This window comes from Panthera onca, chromosome A1 (genome assembly GCF_046562875.1).
Source record: "Panthera onca isolate mPanOnc1 chromosome A1, mPanOnc1 haplotype 2, whole genome shotgun sequence".
Classification (NCBI taxonomy): domain Eukaryota; kingdom Metazoa; phylum Chordata; class Mammalia; order Carnivora; family Felidae; genus Panthera; species Panthera onca.
In genome coordinates, this window is record NC_138339.1 from 61,066,776 (window position 1) to 61,079,490 (window position 12,715).

Sequence of the window (12,715 nt, forward strand, 5' to 3'; positions counted from 1 at the left end):
CTAAAGTTTGACAGCCACTGATATAGTTAAACAAGCAAATAAATAAATAAATGGCATAATACCTTTCAGAATGAAAAAGACTGTGAGCAAATTACTTCACCTCTTTGACCCTGTTGTCTCACCTTCTCAGGAACATCTCAGGACTGTTTAATAATGAATGCATGTCAATCACCTAGTGCATTGCCATGCCCAGAGTAGGCAGTCAATAAATAGTAGTTATCAGTTTTTTAAACCATACCTCTAGGGCATTCTTCTCAGAATAATGGGTGGAGAGAGCATTTAAGTGGAAGAAACACTGTATGCAAAGCAGGGGGGACAATCATGTTATGCAAATCACTCACTATAACAGTGCAGAGGGAGTGAGTGGGAGTAGTAATAGGTAAATCTGGAAGAGAAGGATTGGGCTAGATAAAAGGACCCTAAATTCAGAGTACAGTGTTGAGGTTTCTCACAATAAGCCATGAAGTCATTGAAGGGTTACTGATTTTTATTGTAAGAATTTTCTAGCATCATCAAAAGTAGGGAGAATAGTATAATAAAGCTGTATATACACATTACCCAGATTCAATAATTACCAACATTTCACCACATTGACTTGTCCATCTCTTTTTTATTTTTCTTCTTTCTTTGCTGAAATATCTAAAAGCTATCCCAGCTTTCGTGTCATTTCACCCCAGTATGAATCTACAGAATATATGACACTTTCATACATAATCACAGTCCCTTTATCATACCTAAAAAAGTTAATGATATTTCTTTGGTATCATCTACCATCCAGTCCATAGCCACAGTTCCCCAAATGTCTTCAAAAATGTCCTTTTATAATTAGTTGCTAAAAATTAGGCTCCAAAAAATTAAATAAATAGAAATAAAAATGAGGCTCCAAACACAGTCTACACATTACAGTTGGTTATTTGGTCTCTCAAATCTCTCTAATCTAGAAAAGTACTCTCACCCATCCTTATTTTTTATGTCATTGGCTTATTGCAGAGACCAGGTGATTTGTTTATATAAAATACTACGTGTATGGATTTGTCTATGGGCTTCCCTGGGAGTGGGGGTGGACATTTAACTTTTTTCTGTTCTTCTGTATTTCATATAAGAGGATGTTTTCTCTGGAGACTTATTTAGATTCAGGTTCGGCATTTTGGGCAAGAGCCCTCCAGAGGGGTGCTGTGGACAGCCTCTCGTATCACAGTAGAAGGCACACCAGGTCTGGTCGCCCTACAGTCAGTAAGGCTAATACTGGTCAATTGTTTCAGGAGGCAAAAGCCTGATCCCACTGTGATAAAGCTCTCCATCATCTTTCAACTAATAATCTCAACCAACTGAAGATTAGTGCCTGAATCAATTCTTTGTTAGGGGTTACACAATAGTGATGTTCTAATTCTAGCATTCATTCTATGTTTGTAGACTGGAATTTGTAAAGAATTATTCTGGAAGAAAAAGGCAGCAATATAACAATAGTAGGGGACTTGGATACCCCACTTTCAATAATGAATAGATAATCCAGACAGAAAATCAATAAGGAAATATTGGACTTAAACTACACGTTAGACTGGATAGACCTAACCGACGCATACAGAACATTCCATCCAACAGCAGCAGAATACACATTCTTCTTAAGCACGTATGGAACATTCTCCAGGATATACTATACATTAGGTCACAAAACACATCTTAATAAATTTGAGAAGACTGAAATCATATCAGGCATCTTTTCTGACCACAATGCTATGTAACTAGAAATTAATTATAAGAAGAAAACTGGAAATTTCACAAATACATGGAGATTAAATAACACACTCCTGAACAACCAATAGGTCAAAGAAGAAATGAAAAAACAATTTAAAAACATCTTGAGACAAATGAAAATGGAAACACAACATACCGAAATTTACGGGTAGCAAAAGGAGTTCTAAGATGGAAGTTTATAGCAATAAATGCCTACATTATGGAAAAAAGAAATATCTCAATAAACAAACTAATTTTACACTTCAAGGAACTAAAAAAAAAAGAACAAACTATGCCCAAAGTTAGTATAAAGAAGGAAATAATAAAGACAAGAAATAGAGACTACAAAAACAATAGAAAATATCAATGAAACTGAGAGGTAGTTTTTTTGAAAAGATAAGCAAAATTAACAAATCTTTAGCTAGACTAGCTAAGAAAGAGAGAGAGAGAGAGAGAGAGAAGACCAAATAATTAAAATCAGAAATAAAAGAGAAGACCTTTCAACTGATAGCATAGAAATAAAAAGGATCATAAGAAACTACTGTGAATAACTGTATGTCAATAAGTTAGATAATCTTTAAAGATTAAATGCTAAATTCCTAGAAACATACAACCTGCCAAGAATGAATCATGAAGAAATAGAAAATCTGAACAGACTATTCACTAGTAAGGAGATTGAATCAGTAACCAAAAATGCCCCAACAAAGAAAAGCCCAGGACCAGATCACTTCACTGGTGAAATATAATAAACATTTAAAGAAGAATTAATGCCAATCCATCTCAGACTCTTCCAAAAATTAAAAGAGGAAGGAACACTTTCAAAGTCCTTTTATGAGATCAGCATTACCCTGATGCTATAGCCAGACAAACATGCCACAAGAAAGGAAAATTACAGGCCAGTATCTCTAATGAACATAGATGCAAAACTCCTTAACAAAATATCAGCAATCTGAATTCAACAACACATTACAAGAATCAAACATGAGCAAGTGGGATTTATTCCAGGAATGCAAGGATGGTTCAATATATGCAAATCCATAAATATAATATACCATATTAACAAAATGAATGATAGAAATTATATAATCACCTCAGTAGATGCAGGTAAAGCATTTGACAAAATTTAGCATCCTTTCATTATACAAAATCCCTTAAACTAGGGATAGAGAGAATGTACCTCAACAGAACAAAGGCCATATATGACAAGCCTACAGCTAACATCATACTCAATGGTGAAAAGCTGAAAGCTTCAGGAATAAGGATGGCCATTTTCATCACTTTTCTTCCACATGGTACAGGAAGTCCTAGCCAGAGCAATCAGGCAAGAAAGAGAAATAAAAGGCATCCAAATTAGAAAGGAAGAAGTAATACTCTCTATTTGCAGATGACATGATATTATATATAGAAAATCCTAAACACTCCACCAAAAAACTATTCGAACTAATAAATGAATTCAGTAAAGTTTCAGGATTCAAAATCAATATACAAAGATCAGTTCCATTCCTATACACTAACAACAGATTATCAGAAAAAAAGTTAAGAAAATAATCCCCTTTATAGTAGCATCAGACACGATAAATTAGTAATAAATTTAACCAGGGAGTTGAAAGATCTGACTTTCATCACAGTGGCACTTGTGGTGATTACAGGCCACTTATTTTATAGAATGGCTCTAAATTTGAGTTTGTCTAATGTTTCCTCACAATTAGACTCAGGGTATGCACCGTCTGCAAAACTATTACAAAGATGGTATTGTGTTTGCCCTATTACATTCTGTCAAATGGCACATGATTTAGATTTATCTCATTACTAGTGATAGCCACATTAATCACTCAATTAAAGGTGGTGGATGAAAGACTTTTGGGCTGAAAAGTTACTCTTTTTTACTTTGTAATTAATTAGTGTTTTGTGAGGAAATACCATGAGATTATGTAAACTTTCAACTTACTCATTTATTTGCTTATATTAATATGGACTAATATTAGTATATTATTAAAGTTTTCTTATTTTATTCAATGAGTTATAATCTATTACTATCATCATTTATTTCTGATGCTTGAATTGTTCTATATTTGGCAAATGGAAGCCCCTTTAAGTTGGCTCTGTGTCCTTTTGACGTGCCCCCTTCATTCTTTGAGGATTTCCTTACTTTCTGGCACCACAAAATGTTCCAGATTTATCTTGTACTTACATGCCTTACTATGGAATCAGCCATTTCTCCAAGGAGCCCTGGTTCCTGTAAGTGGAAAATAGTACTTAGAAGCCAAATACTGTTGGATGTTATTGTGTGCCCATTGCTATTCGAGTGTTATTGATCTCAGGTATTCTCAGTAGGGATATATGTGGGACACACACACACACACACACACACACACACACACACATCTAAATTTATTTCTAGATTTATCTCTATATATTGAAAACCATGGATTGTCACTGATAGTTCCAATCCAACACCACAGGGCTCAATCTAGTTGTCCCCCTTTCCGTATTTGCAACTCTCTTTTCCCACAGCGAGAAATTTGGCTTCCACTATTCTTTCTTGTTTTATTTTTATTTATTTATTTGAGAGAGAGAGCATGCTCATGCGCACATGAGGATTGGGGTTAAGGGGCAGAGGGAGAGAAAGAGAGAGACAGAGACAGAGAGAGAAAATGCCAGGCTCCAACGCAGGGCTTGATATCAGGACTCTGAGGTCAGGACTTGAGCCTAAATCAAGAGTCAGATGCTTAACAGACTGAGGCACCCAGGTGCCCCCACTATTCTTAATATATTTATTTATCAATTCCCTAATGTAACCAGTTTCCCAACTCCATTGCCCACTCCTCCCCTGGGTAGATCTCTTTTCCCCCTATTTGGGCTCTGACACTTGCTATCAGGGCACCACTCTACAAGAAAACCCTCCTCACCTGCTTAGGCTCTGACTCCCCACACCTAGCTAGCCTCTCCCCGACCCCTGCATGGATGCTTGTCTTAGATCTGTTAAACTCTAAAGTCCTCCAACCCTGCAATGTATGGATACCCTCTTCATACCAGTTGGGCTCCAAAACTCTACAACTCTACAATAAAACTCCTCATGGACACCTTCCTCCCCTGCTCAGTCTCTGACACCCTAACAAGGACCAGAGTACCCTCATGCATAGTCACTCTCTTCACCCCATTCAGGGTCTGATACCCTTATCAACCAGCCCTCCTACACAAAAGTCCCTTTCACCTTGCTTGTCCCATAGTGGCTCCCCCAACCTTCTTTTGTAATAGCAGGTGTGGACCTTGCTCCACACTATTAGCTGGTGTTAAGACTAGCCCAGAGTATGCATTAATACTCTCAAAAGTGTTCTGGGTGGGGGCGCTTGGGTGGCTCAGTCTGTTAAGCACCTGATTCTTGGTTTCAGCCCAGGTCATGATCTCATGGTTTGTGAGTTCTGTTTGTGAGTTTGAGCCCTGCATCAGCCTCTGCATTGACAGTGCAGAACCTGCTTGGGATTCTCTCTCTCTCTCTTTCTCTCTGACCCTTCCCTGCTTGTGCACACTCTCTCTCCCTCAAAATAAATAAATCAACTCTATAAAAAATGTGTTCTGGATGAACAGTAAACTATGTGGTCAATTTATGTATATAAGCCAACCTGGGAAAGCTTTTTTAGGAATGGTATTTTATATGCCCCAAGAACAAACTTTTATCTTTTCTACCTCTCCTAGTTATAGAGAATACTGATAATTCATTTCACATTGCTACTATATGCTTTGTTTTTAATAGTGAAAAAGAGTAGACAAACCTAAATTTCTCTCAGTAGAGGATTGATTAAATAAATGATGACATTTACATACATTGAAATATTAAGGAGTTCTTAAAAAGAAATGAGGTAGATCTATAATACTGACATAAAAGATGTCTAAAATACATCGTTAAGCAGAAAAATCAAGGTACAAACTGGCATTATACATAGCATGATCTCATTTGTATGAAAGCAAAAAATTTCTGCCCATATATGTATGTGCAGAGACGGAGGCATGGAAGGACATGTTACATTAAGATAGTTTATTTTTCAGCAGTTGCCATTCTTGGCAACTTTCCTTGTGATTGTATACAATTCTGTACCACTAAATATTATACAAAAATACTGGATTTCTTTTATAATCAGGAAAAAAATGATAGAGATACCCTTTTATTTATTTTTTATTATTATTATTATTTTTTTTAACGTTTATTTATTTTTGAGACAGGGAGAGACAGAGCATGAATGGGGGAGGGTCAGAGAGAGAGGGAGACATGGAACCTGAAACAGGCTCCAGGCTCTGAGCTGTCAGCACACAGCCCGACGTGGGGCTTGAACTCATGGACCACGAGATCATGACCTGAGCTGAAGCCGGATGCCTAACCGACTGAGCCACCCAGGTGCCCCTAGAGATACCCTTTTAAAATAAGTTGTTACAATTGGAAAGGACTAAATGTGGGAGTCAGTATTGATTGATCTTCCCTAAACTCCTCAGCATGGCATAACCTAATCTTGGGAATGACATGAATGTGTGTTGGGGCCGGGGAGACGTGAGGCAGAAGAAAGGAGAAAGAAAAGTTGACCACTTGGTTTTCCTTGAGCTATTCTTAGGCTCTTTCATTTTTCCGTATAATAAGAGATTTGCCTCGTCAGCTGGGTATCCTCATGGTAAATTTAAAACATAACTCTTGGCAAAAGGAAAATGCTGACCCTTAATGAAAGGACTTAGGGTTTCAAGAGATGGTATAGCTTTTGCCCACTCAAAGTAATATTAGTATGTGAGGGATCTAATTTTATATTTTAGTTCAAATTAATTTCACTCTAAAAACAATTAAACAGGATTGTTTTCACTGATAAGGACAAAATGTATTTTATGGAAACCTTTTAGAAGAAAGCACTGGAAATGGGGAAATGTCTATTTCTGAGAAGTAGCCATGTGCATAAAATGGGCTATGGCCAGTGATAGCTCTTTTTTTCTGCCCTATTCTCCTAGAGTCTACACATCTTATATTCTCCATTTCAATTTAAGACTGCATTATTTTTAAAAATTGCACTCCCCCCCCCCCCCCACATTTTCCCTTATACTGAAAAAGATTTGTAGCAATAGAGCCTGTCTGGTCAAACTCACCTTTTCTAAATGGCCTTTTACCCACATATACAGCTCCCACAAACACTTCTTTAATAAGTGCTTCTTTAGCGAGCATTAAAAGTAATCTGTTTAGGTCTGATTTTTCTTTACATCATAAGTTTTTCTCTGGTTATAAAAATGAATAATGTGCATTTTAGAAAATCTTGAAAATACAGAAACATGAAAAAAAATCACCTGTTAATTCCACCATTCATAAGACAGCACTGTTCACATTTGTTTGTGCTATGTTCCATTACTTTTTTCTATGCCTTTTTTCATTTGATTGAAATGACGTACCATTCCATTTTGCCTTGCACACTTAACCTCTTAACATAGCATTTTCCATGTTTTTACAAAACTGTCCATAAACATAATCTTCAATGACTGTATAGGATTCTGCCACATGCTATACCATAATTTACTTAATGTTTTCAGCTTTTCCCTATTATAAATCATGCTTTAATAAGTACCTTCACTTATAAAACTTTTGTGTGTGCATGCACAGTTTAGGTTATTTTCTTAGAATCTCTTTCTACAAGTTGGGGGAAGATGACAAACATTTTCAAGATTCTTGATATATGTTGCAAATTGCTTTCCATAATGGGCATACTACTTTATTTATCCAATAGCACTACATGTCAGGTGACATTTTACTGTGATCCTGCTCGGGGGTAACTTTAGGAATACAGAGTTAACATAATATTGCTATCTTCTTGATGTAATCAATGTTTTAAAGTATTTATTTTTATGTGGAAGAACTAATATGCAACATAAGGCAATATACAAAATGAGAAATATTAGTTTTTATTTGTCAAAATAACAGCATTATTAATACATAGCAGTGTACTTTTATTATTGCCAGTATGTTAAAAGTGTAAAATAATTTGAAAAAAAATGTGTATAGTTTTTAGTATATATGTAATAATAAATATTGTACAATAACTCACTTATTTCACCAGAGGAGAAGAAACGTTTTTTGTTTCTCTGGTTTCATACTGAATATTTAAATAAATGGGAGTTTAAGGTTAAATGAGTTGAGAAAATAAAAATATAGTTTAAATCAACCAATATGAAAAATATATATACAATATACATATTTTATACAGCTGTTGTGTTTTGGAGGGGTTTTAGATAAATTTGAATTTTTTAGATGCATTCTCCTGTTTCTCTCATCTGTCTGCCTTTTGCTGGATTCCCAAAACTTACTGAGGTATTAAATATCTTATTAAGTGTGTTTAATAAAATTACATTTGTAGAATAAGTTAAGGGAAGTGTGTACTATTGTTTCTTATTTTTTGTTTATATGTGCTACTAAAGCAAATAATTGATCATAGATTTTACATTTTAAGTATAGATAAAGTGAGAATTTTAGTTAGATATTTTGAAGTTTCAGTCTCATAGTTTAGTCCCACATAAGTCCTGTTATGGAAACAGAAAATAGAAATGCTGTTTTTATTTTATTTATATTTTATTTATTTTATTTTATTTTATTTTATTTTATTTTATTTTATTTTATTTTTAATGTTCATTTATTTTTGAGAGTGAAAGTGGGGGAGGAGCAGAGGATCCTAAGCAGGCTCTGTGCAGACAGCAGTGAGCCAGGCATGGGGCTGGGACTCATGAATGGTGAGGTCATGACCTGAGCCAAAGTTGGAAGCTCAACCAACAGAGCTACCAAGGTGCCCCAAAATGCTGTTAATGGAGGTAATGTCACAGCCTTTCAATATCCTCCAGGATAGAAAAGCTTGGTAGAGTAGGGGAGATAATGAGGACGTATCTAGCTTAATTGTAAATTAATAAACTATTTTGGAATAACTTATTCTGTTTGATTAAAATTATAATCCATTTCATTAAGAATATCATTTTAAATATGACATTCAGAGAGTGATATGGATTTATTTGATAATAATACTTAGTATTTTTATAGCACTTGTTATCTGCCAAGCACTAAGTACTTCATATATGTTAATTCATTTAATCATCGCAGCAACCTATGAAATAGATATGGTTAGTCTCCATTTTACAGATGAGGAAACATAGGTGTAGAGAGGTTAAGTGACTTCACCAAGTTTACCAGCTAGTAAGTGAAACAGCTGGCTTCCAAACCTAGGTTGTTTGGCTCCAGTGTCTGTTTTCCTAACCACTGTGCTCTACTGTTTCATCTCAACGTTACTTCTTTCTTTTTTTTTTTTAATGTTTATTTATTTTTGAGAGAACACAGTGAGAGCCAGGGAGGGGCAGAGAGAAAGGGGAGACACAGAAAACGAAACAGGCTCCAGGCTCTGAGATGTCAGCACAGAGCCCGATGTAGGGCTCAAACTCACAAACTGTGAAATTGTGACCTGAGCAGAAGTCAGGTGCTTAACCGACTGAGCCACCCAGGCACCCCATCTCAATGTTACTTCTTACAAAATCTTTGAATTACGGACTTACTGTTATCTTCATCTTAGAAATAATAAATCAAAACTCAGAGATGTTAGGTGAATTTTCTAAGATGCCAGAATTACAAATGTTAATTGAATTTCCTGAAAAGATACAAAGATCAAAGATCCATCTGTTTTTGTTTTTGTTTTTAGAAGCTAGTTGCCACAGAGGAAGATACTTTTTTAATTTCTAAGAGCTCTAAGTGTTCCTCTTTTGAGTTTTGTGATAGAAATGAATTATATGACATCCTAGAGGAGCATCTTTTGTGCTAGTTTTGGTAGCTGTCGTGACACAATTCTATCTTAAATTTTATTAATGGATTAAAATATATGAAGTTATATGCAAATTTTGTTGACAGAAAAACACAGAAGGGAGAGTTCATTATAAACAGAAGTCTTAAGTGGTCACTCAAATTTAAAGGGAAAAAATAATTGGCTTTTCATTTTCAGAGTTACCTAGTAAATCCACAGAATAGTCAGCTGCTGTTCTTATCACAATTTTATATTTGTGCCAAGGATATTCTGTTATGGGGGGGATAAAAAGCCAAATGATCAAATCTCAAGTAATTGTTCCTCCCCTAAATTTAAAATTGAGGTAACAGAAATACTACTTTAAAAAAAAACTTAAAAATGTGGTTGGGATCCAGAAGTTAGACAAAGGCAATAGGCAGTTAAAATAATGGAGTATTGTACGGCAGATGCAATAGGCAGGTCAGAAATCAACACTGGTGCTAGCGATGTGGGAGTCACAAATGAGACTTGCATATCAAAAGTCTTAAAGCATGGAAATAGAAGTTATAATATAGGAATCAAAAACTTTGGGATATAAGAGTCAAAAATGGCAGGATGAGGGTATCAAACATTTTCAAGTTTAGGAGTTGGTCTATGGGATGAGGACTCATGCACTGTGAATGAACTATGAAAATCTAGGGTGAAAAATGGAAGATGCAAAAAGTCTGGTCATAATGGAGTAGTTTATATTGAATTAGACCTCCCACTTAGATCAATTATAAAAACAGGACAAATATATATATATATATATATATATATATATATATATATATGTATATGTATATGTATATACACACATACACATACATTTAACAACTATGTTAATATATTACATATATAACAACTACATATAAATTTGACAATAATTTAATGTGTATTAACAACTATACACCCACATACACACACGTAACTACTGCTTGAAGGCACTAGAGAACAACCAATAAACTTAAACCCTTGAAAGCCTGAAAGTGTTAATGGGCAAAATCCACATTCAGGTCAGTTCCCACCCCCAGGGCAGTTTGAATTGGTGCAGGAGTAAAAGAGCTAAACAGACAGTAGCAGTCTCAGTAGGCTAGAAGCAGAGATGAGAGTTTAGGAACAAAAGCAGCTGGGATTTGAAGAGCACAATTCTAGAGAGGAGAAAATTACAGAGATGTGAGCCCCAAAATCTGTGTACAAATTACCCTTAAATCATCAGTAAATTCTTAAGAGGCACATGCACACGAAAGACTTTAAGAAACTCAGCAGAACAGAAGCACCTAAAGGGTTGAACAGAGGTTTTAGCAGCTTTACAGTGTTGGGGAAATGGGGATTAGAGTTCGAGCCCCAGGAGGTGAAGGGGTCTTGGCAAACATTCAGGCCTCTAAGATACAGTAAGATCTAGTAAGAACCATGACCTAGGAATAAGGGCAAGACTGAAATAAAGTTGAATTTAAAAGCCTAAAACAGGGGCGCCTGGGTGGCTCAGTGGGTTAAGCATCTGATTCTTGATTTCAGCTCAGGTCATGATCTCAAGGTTCATGAGTTTGAGCCTCATATCTTGCTCTGTGCTGGCAAGGCAAAGCCTGCTTGGGATTCTCTCTCTACCTCTCTCTCTCTACCCCTCCCTCACTCAAGCTCACATGCTCTCTCTCTCAAAATAAATAAACAATTTTATTAAAAATAAATAAATAAAATCCTAAAACCAAGTCTCAATAGGATTAAAGTGATCCACTTGTATTCTATGTACAATAAGAAAACTTAATCCTCTTTAGAGAAAGCTGCTATCATCCACAGCCTCTACAATTTTTCTTCCACATTGTCTGACATTCAATAAGAAATTGTAAGGCATGCTTTAAAAATAGGACCAAATACCAAAAGCCAGGAGGACCCATAGGTGATTCAGATATTGGAGTTATCTGATAGGGGCTTTAAATAATATGATTATAATGTTCAAGAAAACACAGGAAACATAAAGAATTTCACCAGAGCCTTAGAATCTGTTTAAAGAATGGAAGGGGGGAATTCAAATGAAAATTTTGGAATTGAAAATATTATAACTCAAATTAAGAATTCAATAGAGGGGTGTGTAGCAGCAGAACACAGTTTCTCCTAAATGGGTGACAGGTCAACAAAAACATATGCAGATTAAAGCACAATGAGGGGCGCCTCTATGGCTCAGTTGGTTAAGCATCTGACTCTCGATTTCTGCTCAGGTCATGATCTCACAGTTTGTGAGATTAAGACCCATGTCAGACACTGTGCTGACAGTATGGAGACTGCCTGGGATTCTCTCTCTCAAAATAAACATTTTTTTAAAAAGCACAATGAGAAAAAAATACGAAAAATACAGAAAAGAGTATAAGAGATATGGAATACTCAAAAAAGTCTAATATACCTGTCACTGGAGTTCCAGAAAGAGAAGAGAAAGGAACAGAAGCAATACTTAAGGAAAAACCGAGAATTTTCAAACACTGATAAAAATATCAGAATTCATATTTAAGAAATCTTATGAATCCCAAGCAGGATAATATAAACACATACAGTTAACATTATACTCAAACTGCTGAAGACCAAACAGAAAGAAAAAAGTTAAAGCAGCCAGGGGTGGAAGAAGGACATGCATTACCTACAAAGGAACAACAATCAGACTAATGGCTAACTTCTCAACAGAAACAACAGCAACCAGAAATCAAGGGAAAGACATTTTTTTTAATGCTGAGAACATTTTTTTAAAGACAAAATGGAATTCTATACCCAGCAAAACTATCCTATAAAAAATATAGGTGAAATAAAGACAGATTCATGTTAAGAAAAGATGAACTTGTCACTAGTAAACCTGAACTATAAGAAGTATTAATTTTTCACACTAAAGTACAATGCCCCCAATGTCAATCTTCAAGAAGAAATGAAGAGCACCAGAAAGGAGGGATTATGATCTAGTTTTGTTCAAATAAATTCTCACTCTAATGTAATCATTTGGTGTAAAATACAAGTCCATATTCAATGAAATATAGACAAGAAATAGTAAGAGGTGAGCTAGAATTTTTTGACTTAACACCATGTAGACGCGTTTAATTTTAAGCCAAGTGAAGTTAAAAAGTAAATGGAAGTTGGGCTTTGGAAGTCAGGGGTCCAGGACTGCAGTTGACATGAAGGAGTCAAAG

At 35.4% G+C, this 12,715-nt stretch overlaps 1 long non-coding RNA gene across 1 annotated transcript in view; it reads right to left on the reverse strand.

Annotated features, from left to right (window-relative positions):
* LOC132680995 (uncharacterized) overlaps nt 1–12,715 on the reverse strand; it is a 74,766-nt gene that overhangs the window by 61,751 nt on the left and 300 nt on the right. Inside the window, exons 2-3 of the long non-coding RNA XR_013555579.1 lie at nt 6,856–6,981; nt 3,926–3,970 (exon numbers count right to left, since the gene is read on the reverse strand). This is a non-coding gene — a long non-coding RNA (uncharacterized LOC132680995). The remainder of the gene's footprint in view (nt 1–3,925; nt 3,971–6,855; nt 6,982–12,715) is intronic.